The following is a 24,923-nucleotide window of genomic DNA, read 5'->3' as shown; positions in this document are numbered from 1 at the left end:
CAAAACGAGTAAACACACAACAAAAATTGAAAAGAAGAGCACATGCGGTAAGCACACACAAGTGCAGTAAACTGATGATATCTAAAAACCTGTGCGGATTGTGGAAATTGTAGACCCAATTTCACTCCCTGGAAATGACATGTCCTATTATGATGTCACCACTGGGGACCCTGTGTGAGGCAGGCGGAAGGACTATTGATTTGAAACTGTATCATAATCTACAGTTAGCTCAAAGACAATTTTTCTTTACTTTGGGGGGTGACTATGCACACATATTGTACAAAGCATATGCACATGCACAGATGTGGTGTGTGCCCATACCTTAAGTGGCTGTTCCTCTGTCTCACTGAGTTGTGTGTCCAGAGGAGTAGAGGTGACAGAGGGTTCCAGGGAAAGCCAACACAGGCAGGGCTTCCCATGGGGTTGCTTCTCACTCCCTACAGTTCCACATCTGTCGAGCAGGTGGGGCACGTGGGTAAGAGCGAGATTTAGGTGGAGGCAAGCTCCAACACTGAACCCCTAGACCCTCAGCCCTAGTCACCTGCATACTCTTCAGTTAGCCCCATTCCATCCTGTCGTACCAGACCTGAGCCACCAGCACACTCCACAAGCGACAGAGCATTGGAAACATATGTGTAAGCCTAGCTTTTAAGGCTGTGTTTGTCTTTCTGAGTCTGGGTTACCTCACTCAGGATCATTTTTTTCTAGATCCATCCATTTGCCTGCTAACCTCATGATGTCATTGTTTTTCTCTGCTGAGTAGTACTCCATTGTGTATATATACCACATTTTATCTATCCATTCTTCAGTTGAAGGGCATCTATGTTGTTTCCAGGTTCTGGCTATTACAAACCATGCTGCTATGAACATAGCTGAGCACGTGCCTTTGTGGTATGATTGGCCATTCCTTGGGTATATGCCTGAGAGTGGTATGGCTGGTTCTTGGGGGAGATTGATTCCCAATTTTCTAAGAAAGCGTCGTATTGATTTTCAAAATGGCTATGCAAGTTTGCATTCCCACCAACAGTAGAGGAGAGTTCCCCTTGCTCCACATCCTCTCCAGCATAAGCTGTCTTCAGTGTTTTTTATCTTAGCCATCCTGACAGGTATAAGATGATATCTCAGAGTCATTTTGATTTGAATTTCCCTGATGATTAGGGATGTTGAGCAATTCCTTAAATGTCTTTCAGCCATTTGAGCTTCCTCTGCTGAGAATTCTCTGTTTAGTTCTATAGCCCATTTCTTAATTGAACTGTTGGGCATTTTGATGTCTAATTTCTTGAGTTCTTTATATATTCTGGATAGCAACCCTCTGTCAGATGTGGGGTTGGTGAAGATCTTTTCCCATTCTGTAGGCTGTTGCTTTGTTTTGTTGACTGTGTCCTTTGCTCTACAAAAGCTTCTCAGTTTCAAGAGGTCCCATTTATTAATTGTTTCCCTCAGTGTCTGTGCTACTGGTGTTATATTGAGGAAGTGATCTCTGGTGCCAATGTGTTTAAGACTACTTCCTACTTTCTCTTCTATCAGGTTCATATGTACTCACTCATAGGTGGATACTAGATGTAAAGCAAAGGATGACTAGATTGCTACTCACAACTCCAAGGAGGCTACCTAGTAAAGAGGACCCTAAGAAAGACACAGGGATCACTCAAGGACAGAGAAATGGATGAGATCTACATGAGTAAACTGTACATGAGTGGGGGTAATAAAGGGCAAGGGTCAGGGGAAGAAGAGCTTAGGGGAGCAGGAGATCCCAGCTGGATCAAGAACAGAGAGGGATAAAGAACAAGGAAAAAGAGGTCATGATAAATGAAGACCCCATGAGAACAGGAAGAAACAAAGTGCTAGAGAGGTCCCCAGAAATCCACAAAGATATTTACTTCCACAATAGACTACTGGCAATGGTCAAGAGAAAGCCCGAACTGACCTACTCTGGTGATAGGATGGCTGAACACCCTAACTGTTGTGATAGAACTCTCATCCAATGACTGATGAAGCAGATGCAGAGATCCACAGCCAGGCCCCAGGTGGAGCTCCAGGAGTCTAATCGGCAAGAGAGAGGAGGGATTATATGAGCAAGAGATATTGAGACCATGATTAGAAAAAGTACAGGGACAAATAGCCAAACTAGTGGAAACATGAACTATGAACCAATAGCTGAGGAGCCCCATGAACTGGATCAGGCCTTCTGGCTAAGTGAGGCAGGCAGTCAATTAGATTGAACTATTTAGGAGGCCCCTAGGCAGTAAGACTGGGACCTGTCCTTAGTACATGAGCTGGTTTTTTGAAACCTAGGGCCTGTGCTGGGACACTTTGCTCAGCCTAGGTGAAGGGAGAAGGGGACTGGACCTGCCTCAACTGAATCTATCAGGCTGAGCTGAATCCCCTTGCCTAGGAGGAGGTGGGAATGGGAGGTTGGACTGGAGGGAGGGGGCGGGAAGAGGGAGGACAGGGGAATCCATGGCTGATATGTAAAATTAAATTAATTATAAAATTAAAAAAGGAAAAAAAGATAAACTTTTAAAAAAAGACTTTGTTTGAAGCATATATCCATGCTGAGTTTAGAGACATTGGGTCTCAAGTGTGGTGTTGGATTCTTCTATCTACCTAATCATGAAGTGACAGAGTATCTGTCTTGCTCCAGATAGCTCAACCCAAACCCATATGCTCATGTGGCTCCTCCCATCTCTCTCTTCTAGTTGAGGCCACTCTGAAGACAACATTGGGCTGTGCTCTTCTATAAGCCAACGACCCACAGTCAGCCTGTAGATGTCTCTTTTCTTGATAAGCTCCTTTCTCTGGCCTTCCATCTCTGTGTGGCTCCTCCACACTCCAGGCAGAGACATCCCTTGCTGGGATCTGACAAATCCACTTGTCATAAATGTGTGCCCCCTCCCCAAACTGCCAGCACCCTAAGGCAGCCAGTGCTATTATTATTACTGAAATTTTATTCAAGGCCCACAAAGTGGCTTCCAGATTCGCAAGGTGGAAGAAGTGGGTGGTGTGGACATCCCTCAGCATGTTGCTCTTACAAGGGGCATTTGATCCCATGTCCACTCCTATTGGGTGTAAACCAGATGGATGTCTTGGAACAGGCACTTCCATGGCCATCCTGCACTTGCTGTTGGGCCTCAGTCTCAGGAGTACATGCCACTGTCCCACACTGCCCTCCCTGCTAGGACCTGAACAGACTAGGAATATGAAGAATATGACATCTTGAAACATCGCTGCTGTGTCTTGATCCAGATATGAAGAAGGGCTCTGGCATGGGTGCTGTGACTCCCCTGTCTTTCTGCCACCGAGGGGTTCTCCCTGTGATAGCGTCATGCCCATATTTCTGCCCTTTCCCGGCTGACCTGCTCGATCACATCCCACCCTCAGCTAACCCCAACTGAAGGCAGTACCTCACCATGCAAGGTCAACTCCTAGGGACCATACGGAAGGTAAAATAAATGAAGGAAGCCCAATGACATGATCGGCTGCAGGAGTGAGCAAGGGCCTTCCCTTCAGCAAAGCCAAAGATGAGAGAGCAGGAGACCTTCCAAACCACAGCTCCTCTCTCTCCACTTACTGCACCTCCAGCTCTGTCTTTGCTGTGTAAATTACAAACCAAAGTCCAGGGAACAATGCGCTCAGCATGTCAGGACAGTGAAGGGTCCCGTGACTCCCAGGAAGAGCACGGCGATTCTCAGCTCTCGGGGTTTTTGTCATTACCCCACAGAGGGTAAAAAGATATTACTGGCCTTGAGACTAGAGAACAGGCCACAAGATGAATCTAAAACTAAGGGAGATGAACTTGAGTGCAGACAGAGAACTCCTCACCCATGATGTGGCAGGGGAAGGAAGACCCAAGACAAATAAACTGGTGATTGGGAACAAGTAAACAGCTACAGTCTGTATGGTTGTTTACGGCATTTTCACATTGAGCATATCCAGAGAAGGCACACAACAGGGACCAAAAACCTGCAGAGAGTTGAGGACAGGATGTTTGTAGAGAGTTCATGATCAGCACAGGAAACAGGCCAGACTACTCTCTGGTTGTATCATACTCAACCATCTCCACAGCTCCTGAACAGAACCACCCAGAGACCAGCTCCATAATAGCCCTGATGGCCTTCAGCATGACTGAGCCCACCATTCTCTCAGGGGCAGCCACCAAACCACACACCACCCTGGGTATCTTCTCTGCATGGAGTACCCTTGCTCTGTCACACAAGCCTGCACCAGATGGCTTACCTTGTAACTCACAATTTCTTCCATTCAAGCGCATGCTAGGGTGTTGGAGAGCCCTAAACTCCCAGGAGGAGAATAAATGTTGGATTGCCCACTATGGAAAGTGGGGGTGTTGGTCACCTGACCAATAGCACTTCCCGTGAGGAGATATTGATCCTTCTTAGACACTACATTGCATGCTTCAGGTGTACACCTGACTTATGCCCAGCTGCTCAATGAAATACATGCATCTTTTTTTCATATTCTGTGGTGATAACATGAATGAACTAAAACAAGTGTTATTCTATAGTTATATTCTAAGGGCATCTGCTTCTCTCTTGGCTTTCTGGAGTCAAAGAAAAAATTCATATTCCTGGGTAACATGTCACCTTATTATCCATGGATTTCTGTGTTAGCTGAAGCATTACTCCATGGTTCATATGACCAAGGATGCTGGACCAAGCCCCCCAAACCTGGTAGAGTTTGTTCATCTACCATACTCTCACCCATTTTTCTCCCTCCATCCATCTACTCGCCTATCCACTCATCCATCGTTCCTCCCTTCTATCCATCCACTCAATTATCTATACATTCACCACCCATCCACCCATCACTCATCCTTTCTTCTATCCATCGACTCATCCACCTTTCCATCCACACACCCTCCCATCCTTCTGTCTGTCTACTCACTCATCCATCCACTGGTTCATCCATCCACTCTTGCCTTTCCACCTACCAACCTCTATTCATTCATCCATACAACCTTTGCACCCACACATCAGTCTGTCTATTCACCCAGCCACCATTCCAGCCATCTGTCCATTCATCCATCCATCCATTGGACCACTCATTCTTCCCCTCTCTCACTCAGGAACTTCTACATAATTGTTGATTGACTGAGACATATCTGTACCTGTCTTCCAGATGGAGGGTGGTACCTTGCACTCAGAGGATAATCCTAACCTCGGTGTGACCAGACAGGAGGAACAAACCCTGTGTCCCTCCCCAGGAACATAGAAGGGTCTGGCCTCCAGGATCCTGGGCTATCCGGGACTCTTGGGCACAGAATTCATGGACAGAGTAAGGTGCCATTTTTCTGTTTAATGGCACAGGCAAAATCTTGGAGGTACAACAGCGCAGTGAAGGAGGACCACAGGAGTCTGCCTATTGACCCTTAATGAACACACCAAGTCCCCAAGCCCATCTTGGACCCAGTGCCTTTGTGTGTAATGAGATGCAGACAAGCAGTGACATGGCCCTTGACCTCTCTATAATGAATGTGATGATGTTCCCTGTTACTTCTGCCAGTGAGGTTAAATGAGACTCTAAGTAAATAAATAAACAAATAACCCACCGAGGAGGTCAATTACTTCTGTAGCTCTACTGAGCTGCATAGGAACATGGAAGCCAGATGCCACTGCCAGAGAATCTCAGTGGATAGCCCAGCTGCATGCTGGGGTCTTCACTGGTCCCTGCTGCAGACAGTGGGCCTCCAACCTGTGCCCCATGCATGAGCTCAGCCTCAATACGTGTGATTCTTCTGTGAAGGACAGCTTCTGGTCACTTTTGGGGACAGCGGGAAGAAGGCCCAGTGTGTAATCTAATTGCTTCTCCTCCACCCTCAGGTCTGCATATTATATTATATTGAAAAGTAATTATGTAGTGAAAGTAAAATGTCAGCGGTACTGTCTGGCAAGCGGCGGCACAGATGTGAATTATTCTCTTCCCTGCGTCTTGCAGACATCTCTATACCTCTCTCGTCACACACCACGGTGTGTGCTCATGGGCCCGAGTATTTATGCACACGAGATGAGATTTTCGGGTTTTTTTTTTCCCTTTCTTTTCTCCTTGCAGCATCAAGATCCCAAGCTGAGTGGCCTCGTTGGCAATGATTGATCACCCAATATCTAATTAAACCTGATCCAATCACTTATTATGCAGAGTGGAACAAACAAACTGAAGGCAACTGTCAGGCCGGTGATTGATGATGCGGCCAACCCGGCTTTTGTGGCTTCTAATGTCCCGACGCTTGTTACAACCAGGCAGAGCCACCACGCTGGACCAAGCGCCTGTCACCCCCTCCCAACTGAACTTTAAGATGTGTGCTGGGTGGGAGGGGAGCGGGGAGCCTGGCTGGTCCCGAGGACAGGCGAGGTTCTGCTGGTGTGAGTCCCACAGTGGGGTCAACACAGCCTGGATAGGGTCCCCAAGCAACCACCAGTTGGGAGAGGTTCACAGGCACACAGTGGGGTGTGTCTATGTCTCTGTGTGGAGCATGGTTGTGGAAAGCAAGTGTGTCCACTGGGTTGTGTGCTCTGTGAGCCCATTTGGGCACCCAGAAGCAGCAGGGGCCAGCTGTACCAGCGGCTGCCCCTCAGGGAGAGTGACAAATAAGACATTAGCATGACCCTAGTGGGGTAAAAATTCCTTTCCTATTGTCTGCCAGGCAGGATTCTCTTAGCGACACTCATTTATAAATTTTTCAGTTTTAATGTTTTAATTATTTAAAATGCAAATAGGCTCAAGAAGAAAGCAGGGGAAGTACAGCTTCCCTGGTGGAGGCCTCCGAGGGGTGTAGGCTTCATGCCTGTCCACCTGGTCATGCTCACATGCTGTCCTGAGACTCAAGGTCCCTTTGGGAAGTTGATCAGCTTGAATGATTGGGGAAAAGACAGATTGATGCCCAGGAGTAAGCCACAGAAGCTGGGAAACTGAATGCATCTGAAATTAATTCCATGTTGTAAACCAGCAGATTATTGGATGCTCTGGGTTACACAAGGCTCCTTGTCCCACCCAAATATGATCAGAACGACACACACAGTGAGATTCTTTACCTCAGAGCTGCTCCTGGGGAATGCGGGACTCTTCGATTCAGCACCAGCCAATGGTGTTTGTCCTCAGACCAGAGTGAGAGCGAGCGGGACTGAGTGAGCTGCCTGGGCAGCCATCTCTCAACACTTCTGATGTTCCCGGGGTTGGGTGAAGCCTCAGACACATGACCTTCAGACTCAGCCAGCTCTGTCTCACCAGGGACAGCTTGGAAAAGAGCAGTTAGAGTCACCCAGAGATAGGTAGCTCCATCAAGCCTCCTGTCCCTACATCAAGGCCATGGGGTGGGGGGCAGGGACTCCCAAGCCCATTCAGCATCCCCAGGAGACTTGATTCCAGGGCTACCTGCTCAGTCCTCGAAACACATGTGAAAAGAAATCACAGTTGCGATTCTTCTGGGAAGAATTGTTTTTTGTTTTTGTTTGTTTGTTTGTTTATCAAATTGTAAATGTTCGTGTGCCCAGGGCCTCTTTGGACCACACCACAACAGCTTGCAGGTCCTGGCTCATCCTGTGGCTCCTCTGAATGAAAAAAAAGCATGGCTCTGGCACCAAAGACCCAGATCACACTCTGACTTCTTGAATTTGGGGCATGCTCATCATCCCTCAGAGTAGTTTCTTCATCTGTAAAATGGATGCATGCAGTCAGTGAGCCTCATACCATCCTTCTCGGGGGAAGACAAAAGGCCACCCTGCATGACTGGCCTCCTGTTGTGTTGAATGTTGGAAAGACACACTCTGCATACTGTCGTGGCTGTGTCCTGGCTGTGTGGGGCAGAGCTAAATGAACTGCGGCATATGGTCATCTGACCTCCAAAGCCCCACGTGCCCCCCTCCATCAGCCTGTCGTGGGACACTTTCCAGACTGGGGCCAAAACTCCTGATCTGGATTTGATACTTCCTATGTAGAGTCTATTGAGTACCCACTTTTAAATTTCTTTTATTTTTTGAGATTATAATATAATGACATCTTTTCTCTTTCCTTTTCCTCCCTCCAAGCCCTCCAACATACCCCTCCCCTGCTCTTTTTCATATTCATGTCCATAAATATAAGTCTATCTAATGCTACTTACATGTGCGTATGTTTTCAGGACTGCCATTTGGCATTGGATAACCACTTGGTGTGCTCTTCCTGGAGACAGCTATTTGTACCATTCTCAGATTTCCTTAGCTGCTTGTAGTTCTTTGTCTAGGGTTGAGGCCTTGTGAGCCTCCCCCTTCCATGTTAACAGGACTGTTGGTTTCATCCATATTCAGGTCATATTTAGGCAGCATGTTGGTAAGACTCATGGGTGTAACTTCTGATATTTCCAGAATATGTAATTTCACAGCAAACTCCCTGCTTCTCTGGCTCTTGCAATCTTTAGGCCCCTTCTTTCACGATAATCCCTGAGATTTAGGCAAAGTCACACTGAAGATGTCTCACTTGGGACCAGGCTCCATAACTCTGAATTTTGATTAATTGTGGTTTTCCGTAAAGGTCTCTTTCTCTCTCTCTTGCCAAAAGACATTTCTTTGGTGAGAAGTAAGTACTACACTTATCTGTGGGTATAGGACAAATATTTAGAGTGTAATTAGGAGTTGTGCTACTTTAGTAAAATAATGTTTGTAGATTCTCCTCCAAGATCCATGACTTCACCAGCCTTTGGCATTAGGCTAAGTTTCTAATACCAAGCATGATTTCCCTTTTCTTGAGTAGGTTTTGTTTTGTTTTGTTTTTGTTTTTCAAGACAGGGTTTCTCTGTGTAGCTTTGGAACCTGTCCTGGAACTCGCTCTGTAGACCAGGCTGGCCTGGAATTCATGGAGATCTGTCTGCCTCTGCCTCCCAAGTGCTGAGATTAAAGACATGTGCCACTACTGCACGGCTAATTGAGCAGGTCTTAAGTTCAATCAGAAAGCTATTGGTTATCACCAAGGTGTGTGTGCCACTACGGTTCCCTTAGGGTTATCATGCCATGCTGGTGGTTGCTGTGGCTCATAGATGGTATTGCTAGGTAGGATTGCTGGTTGTTTTTCCTTTGGAAGGTTGAATGGTTTCGTCTGGTGCTAGGGAAAGCTGGTTGTCAGGGAGGAGGCTTTCAGGTCAGATTCAGCCCAAGGCCTCTGGGCTCTGCATCTGAAGTACATGGTTTCTTCAGAAAAAGGGATTTCCCTTCTGCCTCTGAGGGGCAACCAAGGACAATAGCAATCTCAAGGCTTATAATGTTTTAACAACCCACTTTTTATATAGACATGGGACAACTGGTCATATCCACCAATGCGCTGTAATCTGGCCAGCCTGAGCAAGAGTAAACAACTAATGCAAACTCATATATGGATCTCCACAACACTTAGACTGAACAGACCCAGATGACGGGGTGAATTTGGTCAGAATAGCCAGTCTTGGGCCCTGAGAATACAGCCTTATCATCAGCGCCCCTTCTGAGAGGACCATACACCCCACATGACACAGATGACAGCTCAGCCTGGGTCCAGGTCTCTACTTCTCATCATGGCTGCTTTGGGCCCCTGTCTGTCTGTCTGTCCTGCTCTGGGGGATCTTACCTGTGAGTTTCTGGAACATCAGGTGGAGAACTCAGGAGCAGCAGCTTCTGATGAGTCTGCTAAACACCTAGAGGATTTGCAGTGCATTCGCATGTGATGAGAACTGGAGGTGTCTCAGAAATGCAGTGCTTCACAAAGGGGCACTTGTGAGCTGATGCAGGAGCAAGAGCCCACGCAGTCACAAACACACCTGGCTCTCCCCAAATCCCCCACGGGCTTCCTCCCCCTGGCCCGACAGGTGGCCCCTTATTTTCATAATCACTAAATTAAGAGAGAAAATGATTGTCAGAAACAATTTCGGGCTGAGGTGAAATAGAGATCCAGAGACAGAAGGCAGGCAGAAAGTTGAAAACAACTGCTTCTGTCTTTGACTCAGAGCACTGGGAAGTGGGCTCCATTGGGCAGGTGAAGGTCAGGAAGTTATTTCTATAATAAATTGGGATCAGGAAGGACTTGTCTAAACTCTGCAGAGCAAATGTTCTGAACGGAGGCCCTGTGGCCGTAAGAGGAAATGCCTTCAGAGTTTCTGGCCATCGAGAGATCCTGCCTCAAGAAATAAGGTGGGTGGTATGCAGTGAATGGCAATCCAAGCTGTATTCTGACCTCTACATGGTACACACACACACACACACACACACACACACACATGCATGCATGCACGCACGCACGCAGGCACACACGCACAAGCACGTACATGCACATGCACACACACACACACATGCACACACACACATAAACATACACACCCCTTCTTGACACCAGTATTTAATGTGACACGTGGCTACTAACCAATACCTACCAACCAAAGTATTTCACTCTGGCCAACCTGGAGGTAAGAGGGAAAAAAAACTGGAGCCCAAAGTGGGTTTTCCCAGCACTGCTTTGTACAAGGGCAGAGCGAGGCCAGCACTGAAGGATCACAATTTAACCCGGAAAGGTTACCTCGGGCTCGACTTCTGGTGACACTCTCTAAATTTTCATTTCAATTAATCTCCTGCAATTTGGTGTCTGAGCCCCGTGACAGTCGCCTCTGGCTCCTTCAGAGTGACTGCCGAGGAAAAATTATCTGACACATATCAAACAAGCGAAGAACGACACTGGACAGCATTAATCAAAACTTTCTCATTTCCCGAAGAATTAACCATTAAATAATTAATCCCCGCACTACAGGCAGCTGTAAAAGAGGCCTGATGCCTCCCTGCTGCTAAGAATTTGTCCTTGTCTAAAGGACTAGATTGATATATTTATTATTTATCAGATTAATCATGGCCGGGAACGTTATAGATTGGCAGCCGGACCCAGCCCACGATGATGGTGTCGGGTGCTTTCTGAAAGGGAGGATTATACCGTGGTGGTGGCAGAAGTCTAGGAGACCACTGGTCAGTCCCCGGCTCCCCTGTCCAAAGGAAGCCGTCTACAAAACATAGTCTTCAAGAAGAAGGAAAGAGAAAGTGGAGAAAGAGGTGAGGCGGGGGCTGCCACTCCCTGACACAAGCTGCCTCCAGGACTGAAGAAGGGGTGAGGGAGAGAAAGATCCCCCGATGTGTTCAGAGCCCATGGAAGCAGGTGCAGGGCTGGAGAGCTGAGGTGTGGGGCAGATGCCCAGATTCCTGGGACCCCGCCATGTCCCTTCCACAGCCACCAGACAGCTTCTTCCCTCCCTTAGGGAGTTGCACTGACTGAAGACAGGAGCAGGCAAGGCTGAGGAAGAGAAATTTCCAGGTGAAGATGGCTATGAGACCTGTACATCCTACTCCTCTGGATCTCACAGAAATGGCACCAAGCCTCATCGTCCACTCCAGGGAACAGCTGCGGTTGGACTTCCAGCCACCTCTGCTTGACTCTGAAATGAGCACTGTCCACACAGACAGGAATGGACAGTCCGGGGCGCCCTGTGAGAGAAGGGTTTGAAGCCTTAAGGTCTCGGGGCTTATTCATAGGGATTTTAAAGCAATTAAAATCTTGGGTAAACGGATTCAGGGAAAATAGGAAAACGGGCTTACATGGACTTCTCAAGGCCTTTGACAGCTTAGATAGAGGCTTTGTGGGGTTGTGGCTGTATTGACACACAGCACTTTCTCTGTGGGTCCAAGGACACAGCCTTGGCCTTTGGGATGGATGATTAATCCCTGTAAAAACTCCAGGCTCTATGCCTCACTTTCCTTCCCCTAGTCCAGGAGGATCAGGCCACATCCTCTACCAATCAGGGGTGACACCGTTGATGAAAGGCGATTTAGGATACTTTGCAATGAAGAAGCCCTGTTTCGACATTTGACCTCTCAGGAGACCAAATGACTACCTTGACCTTGACTAAGCATGGGCAGTGCTTCCAGGGTCAGCTACAGTGCCTCTGAGAGACTCCAGGGAGCTCAGGCACACTTCAGCCAAGTAGGAAACTACCCTGGGAGGAGTCTGGTCAGCACCCTAATTCCCTAAGTAAGAAATACAAACACAGTGGTCACACCTATAGAATAACCATATTGTGTAGCGTTTGCACCATCATATCATAGGAAATGCTGGGGTATTTATTTCATGTTTCTACAATCACCATCAGGGGAAACGAATGGGAGTCAGCTGCAGGACATTGCCTTAGAGAAGACCCTGCAGTGGCTGCAGGCTGCACAGCCTTCATCCCGGCTCTGCAGGGATCCCCAACACCACATCCCTCTGTACATACAGTTCTGTCCTGCTGACATGGGCTACAGTCACCTCAGTGGCCTTCATCCCTTTTCTGTCCCCTGCTCAATACAAGGCCAGCTCCTGAGCACCTGGCCCCTCATCACTTGGATCAGCAGAAGGCATTTACTCCTTTGGAATGGTCTTGGAGAACCCCTGAGGGTAATCCCTACACTCTGAGTGGGAATCAGCCTGCTCCTGCTGCTCAGGTGTGGGCTCTCCACAGTTCTCAGATGCTCTTTTTCAAAGGTGAAGGAAGGTCAAATAAAGTATTTAAAAGGTTTATTTTATATTTAATTTTGCATGCATGGAGGGGTACGCATTGGTGCTTGTGAATGCAGGTGCCAGAAGCATTGGGTTCCCTGAAGCTGGAGTTGCATGTGGTTGGGAGTCATCTATTGTGGGTGGCTCGGGTCCTCCTCAAGAGCAGCATGTGTTCAGAACCATGGAACCACTTCTCCAGCCTCTGTTTTTTGTATTTTATCTTATTTGTCTCTTTATTTCATTTATTTATTTATGTGTACTTGTGTGGTCACATACAGTTGTGCACATGCCACAACATACATGTGCTGGTCAGAGGACATCTTTCAGGAATTGGTCCCTTACTTCCACCTTGTGGGTTCCAGGTCACCAGACTTGGCAGCAAGTGCCTTTACCTGCGGCGCCGTCTCAGGGACGCTAAGGTATTTTGTTTTACAGATAGAAAAATCAAGGTATCAACAGCTGAATGTGAGTCTCAGGGCCATGAATTTTCCAGGCTTAATTCAACTGGAGGCTCACCCTTGACTTGGTAATAATGGAATTGATAAATGCTCCTGTTTCAAAGTTAGATGGGGAGTCCACCTGTGCCTCTGGGGATTGTGATGGAATCATAGGTGAATTTAGAAAGGGGTACAGACATGAGCATAGGAACTCCATCACCCAGGGAATTCGAAAATCTTTTTGAGACACCTGTTTTTCTTCCCCTTTAATTCAATAATGGTAAAAAAAAAAAATACATTTTTACTGGTGTGTAGGTGATACAAACAGGTGAGGGATGTGGCACAGATTTCTGTTGCCTGAACTGAACTGAACTGAACTGAACTGAACCTGCCAGATGAGAAGGGAAGCTCCTGCCCTGGAGAGGGCCAGAGGGCCAGGCACTGGCCACATGGAAATGAACAGTAAAGGACACCTGGGTGGAAAGCCATTCAGACAAAATCCAAAGTACAGAGTCCAAACGTCCTTGGGGAAACCCTGGCACCCAGAACATTAAAACTGACAGCAGCAGGGGCTGTGTCACAAAAATCCCTTTGCATCCAGGACCTTATAGAAGAAGGAGAAACCTCTTGGCCCAAATGAATAACAGCGCCTTGGTTTAGTACCACACCAGAAACCTGTAGGAAACTCCCATGGAAGTCAGCTCCTTGGCTCCTTGTGTGTAGAAACAGGTTTAGAGGAACCTACTAAGAACATCTGGGGGAACCACCAGGGACACCAGCTAGGCCAGATCTGAGAAGTTAAAGACAGTTAAAAGGCTAACAGTTAAAAATGAAACACACACACACACAAAAAAAAAAAAAACCAGAGAGCAGAGAACATGTGGTCTCACCTCTGAGATGCAAAGGCATTTGCAAATGTGTGCAGCTTGAAGAAATATGAACATGTGCATGTCACACATGTGGCTGTGTGAACAAGGAACATGTCCACACACCTAGGAAATAAAACTACTAAAAAGGCACACTGTGAACACATTGCATCTGACATGATTAAGAAATCATTAGGGGCTGGAAAGATGGCTCAGAGGTTAAGAGCACTGGTTGCTCTTCCAGAGAACATGAGTTCAATTCCCAGAAACCACATGGTGGCTCACAACCATCCATAATGATATCTGGAGCCCTCTTCTGGTGTTCAGGCATACGTTCAGTTAGAACTCTGTATACATAATAAAAATATAAATTAAAAAAAGAATCTTGCCGGGCACTGGTGGCTCACGCCTTTAATCCCAGCACTTGGGAGGCAGAGGCAGGCGGATCTCTGTGAGTTCAAGGCTAGCCTGGTCTACAAAGCGAGTTCCAGGAAAGGCTCAAAGCTACACAGAGAAACTCTGTCTTGGAAAAAAAAAAACATCTTTAGGACACAGAGTAAGAAAAATACTAAGGCTTCTATTGAAGGAAAAATAGACACCAAGAACCAGAACATCTAAGAGAGATATCCCGCAAGAAGTTAGCACCAAAGACTTACAGGTAATAAAATGGGTAAAATTAATGGTTAGGGAAAAAACTCTTAAATACCAGTTGTGTAAGTTTTGGAAAAAGAGAGTCCAGTAGAGCCCAGATGACCAAAGGTGCCAGGTTGACCATGTCCACTTGACTCCCATCTCCACGTTGATATGAACAGCTTTCAGCTGAACAATGAATCTAAACTCAATATAGAAATTCTGTTGTGAAAGAGTATAAAAAGAGGAGAGTGAGGTCGTAAGGACACAGTTCGTGTTTGCTTTTCAAGTGAGGCACTTTGTATATGTGCCTGTGTCTGCAGTCATATTTACTGTCTTTGTGTGTTTAGGAATTTTTATGAAATATATATATAACAACAGTTAGTGAAAAAGAGGCCATAAATTTTAAATAAAGCAAGGAAAGGGAGATGGTTGAAGGATATAAGGGGCCATGGAAATAATATAATTATATTTTAATCTAAAAGAAAGAAATATTTTTTAGAAAGAGCTGAAATAAAAATGCACTTTTTTGAATCATAAACCTTATGCAGATAAATGTGCTTCTGCAGAAGCTGAGGTCATATATAATGATTTATTTTCATATTTGTCTTTTCACAGATGTAATTGCCAGTTGACTCTAAGTAGCCCCCAAACCCTCTGATGACTTCACAGGACCCCAGGTGTTCATGCTTCCTTTAACGTGTTCTAATGTTGTCTGTTTAGGTTATTCTGTGCATTTTCTTCCGGTAGGTTGTTCTGTACTGAACAGCTTTCAACGAGTATCCTTTATCACATCTTGGAGCAAACCTGGTGTTAGGTAGAGACTGAGAGCACCCACTCATGGGAACCAGGAGCCCCCTTTGAAGGCCCCCATGGGCTGGAAGACCAGGAGCCTGAGAGCTCTGTAGAGTTGGGCCTGAGCAAGGCTGGCAGAGACCCCTCACACCCGTCACATCCCAAGTGTCTGCTGTGCAAGAGCACTGAGCAGGGCAGTGAGGGTGTGGCTTGATTCTCCCTGGTAGGTCCTCACAACACGGAACCCCAGGAATCATCACGTTTCCTCAGGAGCCTGCAGCCAGCAGATGCATACCTTTCTTAGCTCAGGGATGCTGGTGGCCATCAGCTCCATTCCTCTCAGAGGCACAGTTCCATGGGAGATGTGGAAGTCACTCTGTTCCAGCCCCCGCCCCATGATTATTGGCTCTCATGGACGCCCTAGGTGGAGATGGAGAGACGGCTCCATTGGTAAAGTGGCTACTTTGCAAGCAAGAGGACCTGAGTTTGAACTCAGAACTCAGCTAATTAAAAGCTGGGCTAGTGGCACATTTTTATAATCCCAGCTCGGGGAGTTAGAGATAGGCGGCTGCCTACAGCCCTCTGCTTAGCATAACTACTTGACGAGTTACAGGCCAGTGGGAGACCCTTTCTCAAAAAAAAAAAAAAAAAAAAAAAAAAAAAAGCCAAACAACACCTAGAGAAAGATACCAGTTGCCCTCTGGCCTCCACATTCACACTCGTATATGCACACACACACACACACACACACACACACACACACACACACACACCACACACACAGAATTTCCTAGTTGGGCATATGCACTATAGATTTTACTTCACCTGAACAAAATTCCAGAGCTTTCTTATTGCTACTTATTTAACTTTAAAAAGAACAAAAAGATGAGAAATGGGGCCGCACAAATTAAGATGATAAACCGAGCATTTCCATCCGCATGAAGGGAGCTGGGCAGCTGGTGCCTGCTTTGATAATAGGACTCTGATCTTATTTTAGTTTTAAGAAATAGGACATTCATCTTATTAAAAATAAATATTTTATACATGTTTTCATAATTTCCTTCATAACAGATTGCTGTTGGAATTGTTCCTCGCTTCTGTCTTTTTCCATTTGGCTCTGGTTACGGAGTTTGATTATTTCTTCATTGAAGTTGTTTCATCCCACTGAGCATTAATACTTTGAATTCGTGTCATTAATTTCATACCTGACCCTGAGCTATATTTTTATTACATTAAAGAGTTCTGGAGTAGATTGTATTCATTTAGAAATCAGGATTAGGGGGGGGATCCAGCCAAGAATAGAGTGAAGCTTCTCCAGTCTCTCTGCATTGTTCCTCGCAGTGTGGCTGACAAAGGTCTGAGCGAACGTCCTGCACAGCGAAGTTAGACGGGATTCCTGCCTCTTTGGATAGACAGATACTTGGCCCCATAAGCAGCCTAGGCTTTCCCCATGTCTGCACCATCAAAGAACTTGGGTTACAACATATCTCCGAGGCAGACCCCTGTGGCACCACAGACAATAAGATGCCTCTTCTGGCTCCAGAGCTTCTCTTGCTTGGTAAAGACACAAAGAATAAGATGCAGACAGAGATCAGGGTTGAAATCAGGCCATGAAATAGCTCTGCCACCATTTCCAAGGAAGAGTTGAATGTATGTAGGCCACTCAGTCCATGAACATCAGCCACTGAGCTCTGCCCTTCCACCAGGAAGTTTAATTAGCATTTAATCAGCACATCAAACCAACTTCATTTGTGTCCAGCATGCATCACAGAATCACTTTTCTTCACCCCACTGTCCCTTGAAGTCAGTCAGTCCTTCTAGTGACCTTTTATGTGGCCCTTCAGGACAACCCAGGTGTTTCTGGGTCCTTGGGAGCAAGTGGCACATTTGAATCCAAAGAGCCTTAAATTATTGCCTCAGTGTAGATCGATATTCAAAAATACTTGTGAGTCCATCACCAAACATGGGACCTCCTTCCTCTCCCTAGAGGTTGGCCTGGTGGATCTGGCCTTTCTTGCCCCTCCCTACCCTCAGCATGGGATGGGGAGCGGTGTGTATGTAGGACAGTGTGAAGCCAAGAGAAGGTGCCATGGGCAACCCCAGAGCTTCCCAATGCAGCTAGACACAGGCCTCCTAAAAGTGCCTTCTCCCCCATCTCTGCTCATGGCAGCTGATCTAGGACTCTCAACCTCCCCCATTCTTGGTGGGACCTGCTTCAATGTGGGGGTCCCCCTCTATACCCGTTTTCCATTTATCTTAAACTGCGTTTCCTGGCCCAGGTCTCCAGAAAGAACACTCTGCCTAGAGGAGGTAGCTGTAATGTCTGTGCTCCTATGATGACCTCAAAGGTCCTTTCAGCTCCAGAAAAGCAGCCAACATCACAGTCAGTTGTCACCAACATGCTTAGCCCCAGGGTGTAGACTCACACTCATGTATGCACATCACATATACACACACAACACATGCAAGACACTCCTGCATACCACACACATGAACATATGCATACCATGTGTACACATGCACACACACTCACTGTGTGGATTATGTGGGTGAACATCTCTCCTTCCAGATAGAATACCAAAGGCAAACCAGAGAAACAGTTCCACCGCTTAGTGAACCAGTGAGCTTATTGTACTGAGTTACAGGACTCAAGACAGCCACAACATGGAAAAGCCCTTCTTATCCTGGGTTATGACCCCCAGAATCTCATCACTGGAGCTCCCAGCACAACTGGCAGTCAGCTCCATGGAAAAAGGTCTCATCTCCCCAGCAATAATTTACAACTTTTATGACCCTAGTGTGGAGTGAATCTGGCAACATTTCTCAGCTTCTAGAGCCTTGTAAATTGTGAGTGCCCTGATTATCATGAGCCTCCTTTCTCCCTCCAGGAGGGAGTATTTCACTTCAGAGGAAATCACTACACAATATGCTCACAACTGCCATGTGCACACACACACACACACACACACACACACACACACACCACATACACACGCATGCACAAACACACCATAGAAACACATGCAATGCACACACACACATATTCACATATGTCATGCACAAGTTCATACTTGCCGTGAGCATTCTCACATGCTATGCACACTTGTGCACGACATTCACATAAACCATGTGTACAAATGCACACACATCTACATGTGCCACGCACATCTTCACACATGTTGTGCACACACGTATCGTCTTTTCTGTCCATAAGAAACCACATGAGAACCCTCCTGTTGACATCCTATTTGCAAGAAGGGTAAGTCACAAACGGCCATTGGTGGCCCCACTTCTCCTCCCAGCATCTACCATATTGAATAGTTCTACCGTATGGCCTGGAGGTTCTCCTCTCCTTGATACATGACCTCTAGTAACCTACCCTGAAGTTGAAGTCCAAGATGTAATCTGGAAACTCCACACCCACCTCTCATCTCTCAGGGAACCCTTTTCCCCTCCAGGGATGAGCCTGCTAACAAGGAGCTGGGGATAACAGCTTACGGGAGACCCAGACTGTCTTGCCACCCAGGGTCTGTTGAACACCACTGCTCCTTAAGAAAACTCTGGCCCTTCTTCAGTTATTGATGTAAAGACCTGGGTGGGACATTAGTGAGAGGAAGACCCATAAAGAGGGTCTTGATTGGGGAGGTTAGCAATTGTCACATCCCAGACATGGGACACTGGCCATCTGAGCAATGCAGGGCTCCACATGCCCTGTGTCTCCCCTGTGTGCCTGAGAGACAGCGCATCCCATCACAGGGCAGAGGCCATTCAATGGAGGTGGGAGACCCTGCGTGTCTGAGAACCTGCTGCTGGTAATTCCTTAGGCAAACAGCAGAGCTCTGCGTGCAGGCACCAGAGGGAGCACCGTTAGGTGTTCTATTTACAGACATTTAATTACATTTTCCATTAGAATTTGCTCTTTAAAGAATTCAAGCCAGTAGCATGGCACAACCATGCCTCTCCATGTCCCCAGTGGCCTCATTCTGAGCACCAGGCTCTCCTGGGATTCTGTGTATCATCTGTGAGGGGCTGAGGGAAGGCAGGAGGACACCATGAGACTGTCACAGCTCTGCCTGCCACTTCTGTACCACTCCCTGACTTTCTAATCCCTGTTGCCAATGTGTCAGCTTATAGAAGCAAAGTTTGGGGACAACCCCTGATGTTTTCCTTGGGACAAAGTTCTTGGAGACTATTTAGAAGTCTTCTGTCTATACAACAGTGATATTCTGGTCATAAGATACCTGACTCTTCATTGGCAGTCACCCCAGATTCTTTTGCCAGAGAGGAACAGCACCTGTTGTTCACATCAAACAGAACACAATCTTTCTAGGAGGCTCGGTATCAGCCACAGAGGATTGTACTGCACATAGGTAGCAACATGTAAGAGAGCAGAGAGCCAATGTCCAAGGCCCAGGTCCCACCCTTGGTGTCACCTTGTGGTCCATGAGGTCATTACCTGGCCTGGAGTCAGACACAGGGGAGGATGCTCAGAGTTGGGGAACAGTGATGTCACATCTTCTGTTCTCTAAACAGCTAGGGATCAGGAAGACTGGCCCAGGAGGCTGCTGCATGATGCCAAGAGGGACCTGGTGAGTATGGTGGCTGCAGGTAACCAACAGAAGCAAGGGGGACAGGGTGCATGTGGACCTGGCCTGTCTGTGAGGTACTGGAGCTTCTGGGTGCCATTATCATTTCTTCTTGAAATGTATTGGAAAGAAACAACCTCCTTCTCTAACCTCCAAATGGGAACTCTGGTGGCTAGCCAACATGGCAGAGAATTACTTGCTTGACGCTGTCAAGAGGAACGAGACAAGTGGACCACAACTCAAACCTGTCTGACACCAACCAGACGTTCTCTGGTGTCTACACACACAGAGGCCTGTACAAACACGGGCACATCTACACATGCAGAGGCTTGCACACACAGACACATCTACACACACAGAGGCCTGTACAAACACAGGCACATCTACACATGTAGAGGCTTGCACATACAGACACATCTACACACACAGAGGCCTGTACAAACACAGGCACATCTACACATGCAGAGGCTTGCACACACAGATACAGCTATGTACACAGAGGCCTGTATGCAGACATATCTACACACACACACAAGTATGTACACAGAGACATATATACATGTACAGGGCCATTTACACACAGAAATGTGTAGAGGCACAGAGACTCATACACATAGACACATCTACACATAACTACACAGAGACACATAGCAACAGCTGCAGGCATATACAGACATCGATATATGAATAAACATAGATGGATGCAAATATTCATACACACAGCCACATGTAAGCACAGATAGACACACATTTTTATACACACTGTTACATGTACACACATATAAAGGCAAACCCACAGACACATACACACAGATATACATCTTCACACCATACACATGCAGGCCCCCACATGTACATACACATCTGAGCACACATATACACAGACACAAACATATATCCACATATGTATTTTCAATATACATATACACATATTTACATATGATCCAGTCTTCCACTTAAACTCACAGATAGACATATGTGTGTGTCAGCATATAGACACATGCATACACAGACACATTCAGTGCAAGTCCACATTTTCTCTTCATACATCTCCTGCACAAGTGAATGACCTGCAGCATTAGGCCTCTGCCATGAGCCTGTGATTCTGTCTCTTCAGCACGGACAGGTTGTTTCTAAGGCTGGCTTCTTAAACATAGATTCAGTGTGCCAGCTTGAAGAGGAAACTGCTATAAGCATCATGACAGTAACCAGCTTCAGCCCATTGGTGCCTCTTCCCCTGAAGTTCTGGATAAATGCTTCACTCACCAAGACACACCCATGAAGCACACATGCTTGCCTACAGACAGCTGTGCAGATACACAGGTATTCTCTCATGCATGCACATGTGAGGATGCAGGTGACTGGTCTACATGGGCCTGAGGCTAATCCTGCAGTCAGGAGCCTATCCTTCCTACCAGCTCCATCCTGGATCCTGAAGAAGTTTCCAGAGCCTCTGCTACATTTGATAAGGCACTGAAAAAACCCACATATAATGTGCACATGTGGTACAAGAGTGCCCACTCCTTGTGTACCCATGCATACACATGAACATGCACACACATGCCCATAGGTAAGAATTGGATCCACTGCCTGACAGGGAAAGCCTTTGGCCACTATTCCTGAGTCTGCTCATCTCTGTGAATTGAGCAAACTGGATAAGAGAGTGCACTGAAGAGACTTTTTGTAAGGAAACGGGAACGATGCTTCTGGAAATCAAACACTTCCCTAAGAGCAAGAACTCTACAGCCAGTGCTTGCCTTGAGTATTCCCATCTCCATGCATCAAGGTATGACTGCCACCTATGGAATAAAGTCAGAGCAGTGCTCTGACTCCAACACAGTCACATGATGGGGCTGGGGTGGAGAAGGAACTCAAAAAGGAAAGTCATTTTGCTTTTGCCTCTTAAGACAATTTTTTTTGCCTGTATCATAGGGGCTGCTGTCAAAGTTTTAAATCATACTTCTTAACTTACATCATAAATTAAATTAAATTTGATATAGAATGGTTTCAATATTTTTAAAGGAAATGATGAACAAGCAATGAACAAAATCTTACACAAATGTAAATACTGGAGAGTGTAATTATAAAGATTATTCAAATATGTGAAGGCTTTGTCTTAAAAAAACAGCCTTTGAATCTTCGTTTCAGCCAAAAAGTAATTACATGAAGGGAGATGTCTGATGACTCTATCCTGCTTCCCAAGTGCACAGTAACAGAGAGTCCCCTGTTCATTTCATTTGTTGTCTAATCTTCCCAGCATCCTCCAGTACAAACCAGGAGGATTTTCCCAGCATCCTCCAGGAGAAGCTGAGAGGACACAATGGTGCAGAGAGAGCATCTCCTAACTCTACTCCCTGACTCCATGAGCAAATGATTTCTACTCATTGGTCAAAAGGATTCCAACCGTGGGGAAGAGACATTGGCACCTCACTGAATCCTCTCTGCTGGTCAGAAGCCCTTAGCTTTCTGACATATCTCACCCATGATTTTAATCATAACTATTTTTTATGGGAGGGGCCAGCATGGAAAGCAGAGGGCAGCCTACCGCACAGGAATACAGACACGCAGCTGCACACACACAAACATACACAGGTGCACATGCAACAAAAGGAGAGGAAGGAGGAAAGAGGGGACCATCAAAGAGTTTGTGTCATTCTTTGTAAAAATCCATTTATGATCACAAATGACACACTTCCCGACTCTTAATGTGTAGCTTGCTTGGTTTTATTACCAGCCACGCAAAGCAAGACCCTGTCAAAAGAAGCGCTGTGTGGAGGTCCCTGCTTTCCATTAAAATAATTTCAAAAAGCTTTTTTTTCCCCTCCCCTGAAAGAACCCATTTTGCAAGATGATTTAGCTCAAAATCTGCTGGGAGTAACCCTTGGCATAAAGTCAGATTGTGTTGGAGTTAGGCCTAAATTCATACATCAATTATTTACTGTCGACGCCGATTGTATAAGTGTAGAAAATTACTAGGAATGATATTTTCTCTCAGGCAGAAAAAATGTGATACAGCAGGCCCGCCCCTCCTAATGTGCCGCCCACTGTCCAGGCCCAGAATTATTTATGCATTAGAAAACAGTGCGCCAGGGCAAAGGGGAAAAGACAGGGAGAGACAGACACATTATTTTAAACCTTTCATAACACCCATAAATATTTCATAACAAATAAATAAAGAATGTCGGGCCGTGTGGAGACAGCTGTAGAGGCACGGTTCAGTGCTCCGCCAGGCTCCGGGGACCCCGCGCTTAGCCTCGGTTAAGCCCCCATTTCTTTTTAATCATCCACTTAGTGCATTATGGGTAGGGCTCTGCAGGTGAGCGGGAATGCTGAAGGTTACGGAGAGAGTGCCACTTTCCACGGGAACCAGTGTTTTCCTTTCCCGTTTAATCTTTCAGACAGACACACAGGAAGGGAGCCTTTTACAGTCCCGTAGCTCTACCAAGGGATCTGGCTTAGGGTTTTCATGCTGCCCCCCGTGGCACTGCAGTTTCCCCCTAATAAAACGTACTGGCTTGGCAGGGCACAGCATCCACTCCAGGGAGCAACCGCAAATGGAGTTTGAGGTTCTGTGCAAGGGTGACTGTTGGTGAAGGTACCTTCCTGTCTCAAGGAAGTTTGAACCTTTGGTGACCAAGAAGTAAAAGATTAAGAAAAAAGGAGGAAGAAAGGGAAGTACACAGACCTTAGGGTAGTTCACTCTCCTGTAATGGAGAACCTAAAGACTAGCAGAACATATGTGTGGCTGGCCAGTGTGCACTGGCGGTCCTGCTCCACACCTGCACCATGTGCATTGTTGACCATGAGACAGAGCCTGGAACACTGGCCACCCTGCTCACAGATGCATGTGCTGTGTGCTCTGTTCACCATGGAGCAGAGGCATGGTTTTCAAATGCACAGAGGAAGTGCCCTGTGAGTCTGGCATCAAAATTCGTCAAAGGAGCCTTCAGCAGTGAGAAACATGCATGGTTACCCTTAGAAGAAAAGTCTGCCGGCGGTGGCCTTACTCTCTTTCCAGACACAGTCCAGGGAACGGTTAGACAGGTGTTTGCACAGCCCATTTCATAGGTACAGTGTCTGGAAGGGTAGCTCTATCGTGATCACTCAGCATCTGACTGATCAGGACAGGACTCGGGAGTGACTCTCAGGCTTCTCTCCTAGAATGTAGTCTTGTTTTGTGGTCTCTGGATCATAGGAGTGAACTAATTTCAGTGACGTACAGCACAGCTCCTTCTGTTGTGATGCAGGCATGTCAGGATGCAGGAATGCTGGGCCACAGGTGTGCTGAGCCACAGGTGTGTTGGGCTGCTGGTACACTGGGATCTAAATGTGCTTGAGTGCGGGTGCTCAGTGTTCCAGGTATGCTGGGCTCCAGGTGTGCTAGGCTGCAGGTGCACTTGGCTGTACTTGACTACATATGCACTGTGCTTTAGGTGTGGTAGGCTTCAGGTGTGCTATGTTGCATGTGTGCTAGACAGCAGGCATGCTGGCCTGCAGGTATGTTATGCTGCATGTCTGCTAGACTGCAGATGTGCTGGCCTACAGGCGTGCTGGGCTACAGGTGTGCTGGGCTGCAGGTATGCTAGGCTGCAGGTGTGCTGGGCTGCAGGTGTGCTAGACAGCAGGCATGCTGGCCTGCAGGTATGTTATGCTGCATGTGTGCTAGGCTGCAGGTGTGTTATGCTGCATGTGTGCTAGGCTGCAGGTGTGTTATACTGCAGGTGTGCTGGGCTGCAGGCATGCTGGGATGAAGGTGTGTTGGACTATAGGTGTGCTGAAATATAGGTGGCTGGCTCCATGTCAGGCCAGGTGCCCTGGTCCAATAAGACAGCCTGCACCTTCCTAGGCCTTTCCCAGTCCCTTAGCTATCAGCTTCCTGTGGTCTCCGGTCTGTGGGAGCTGTCTCTGTATGGGATCTGATCCTAGATCTAGTAGACATGAAGAACAAGGCTAGGGCCATCCTGAAGACCAGGTCATCTCCCCACGGGCCACTGGCTTCTTGTTTTCATTGAGTCGCATGGGGAAGGCTCCACTAGACTCTCCTACAATGCTTCTTTTAGGGATCCCTTAACGCCTCTGCCTTG

Source organism: Peromyscus leucopus, chromosome 19 (assembly GCF_004664715.2).
Source record: "Peromyscus leucopus breed LL Stock chromosome 19, UCI_PerLeu_2.1, whole genome shotgun sequence".
Taxonomy (NCBI): Eukaryota; Metazoa; Chordata; class Mammalia; order Rodentia; family Cricetidae; genus Peromyscus; species Peromyscus leucopus.
Note: the sequence above shows the minus strand (reverse complement) of the source record.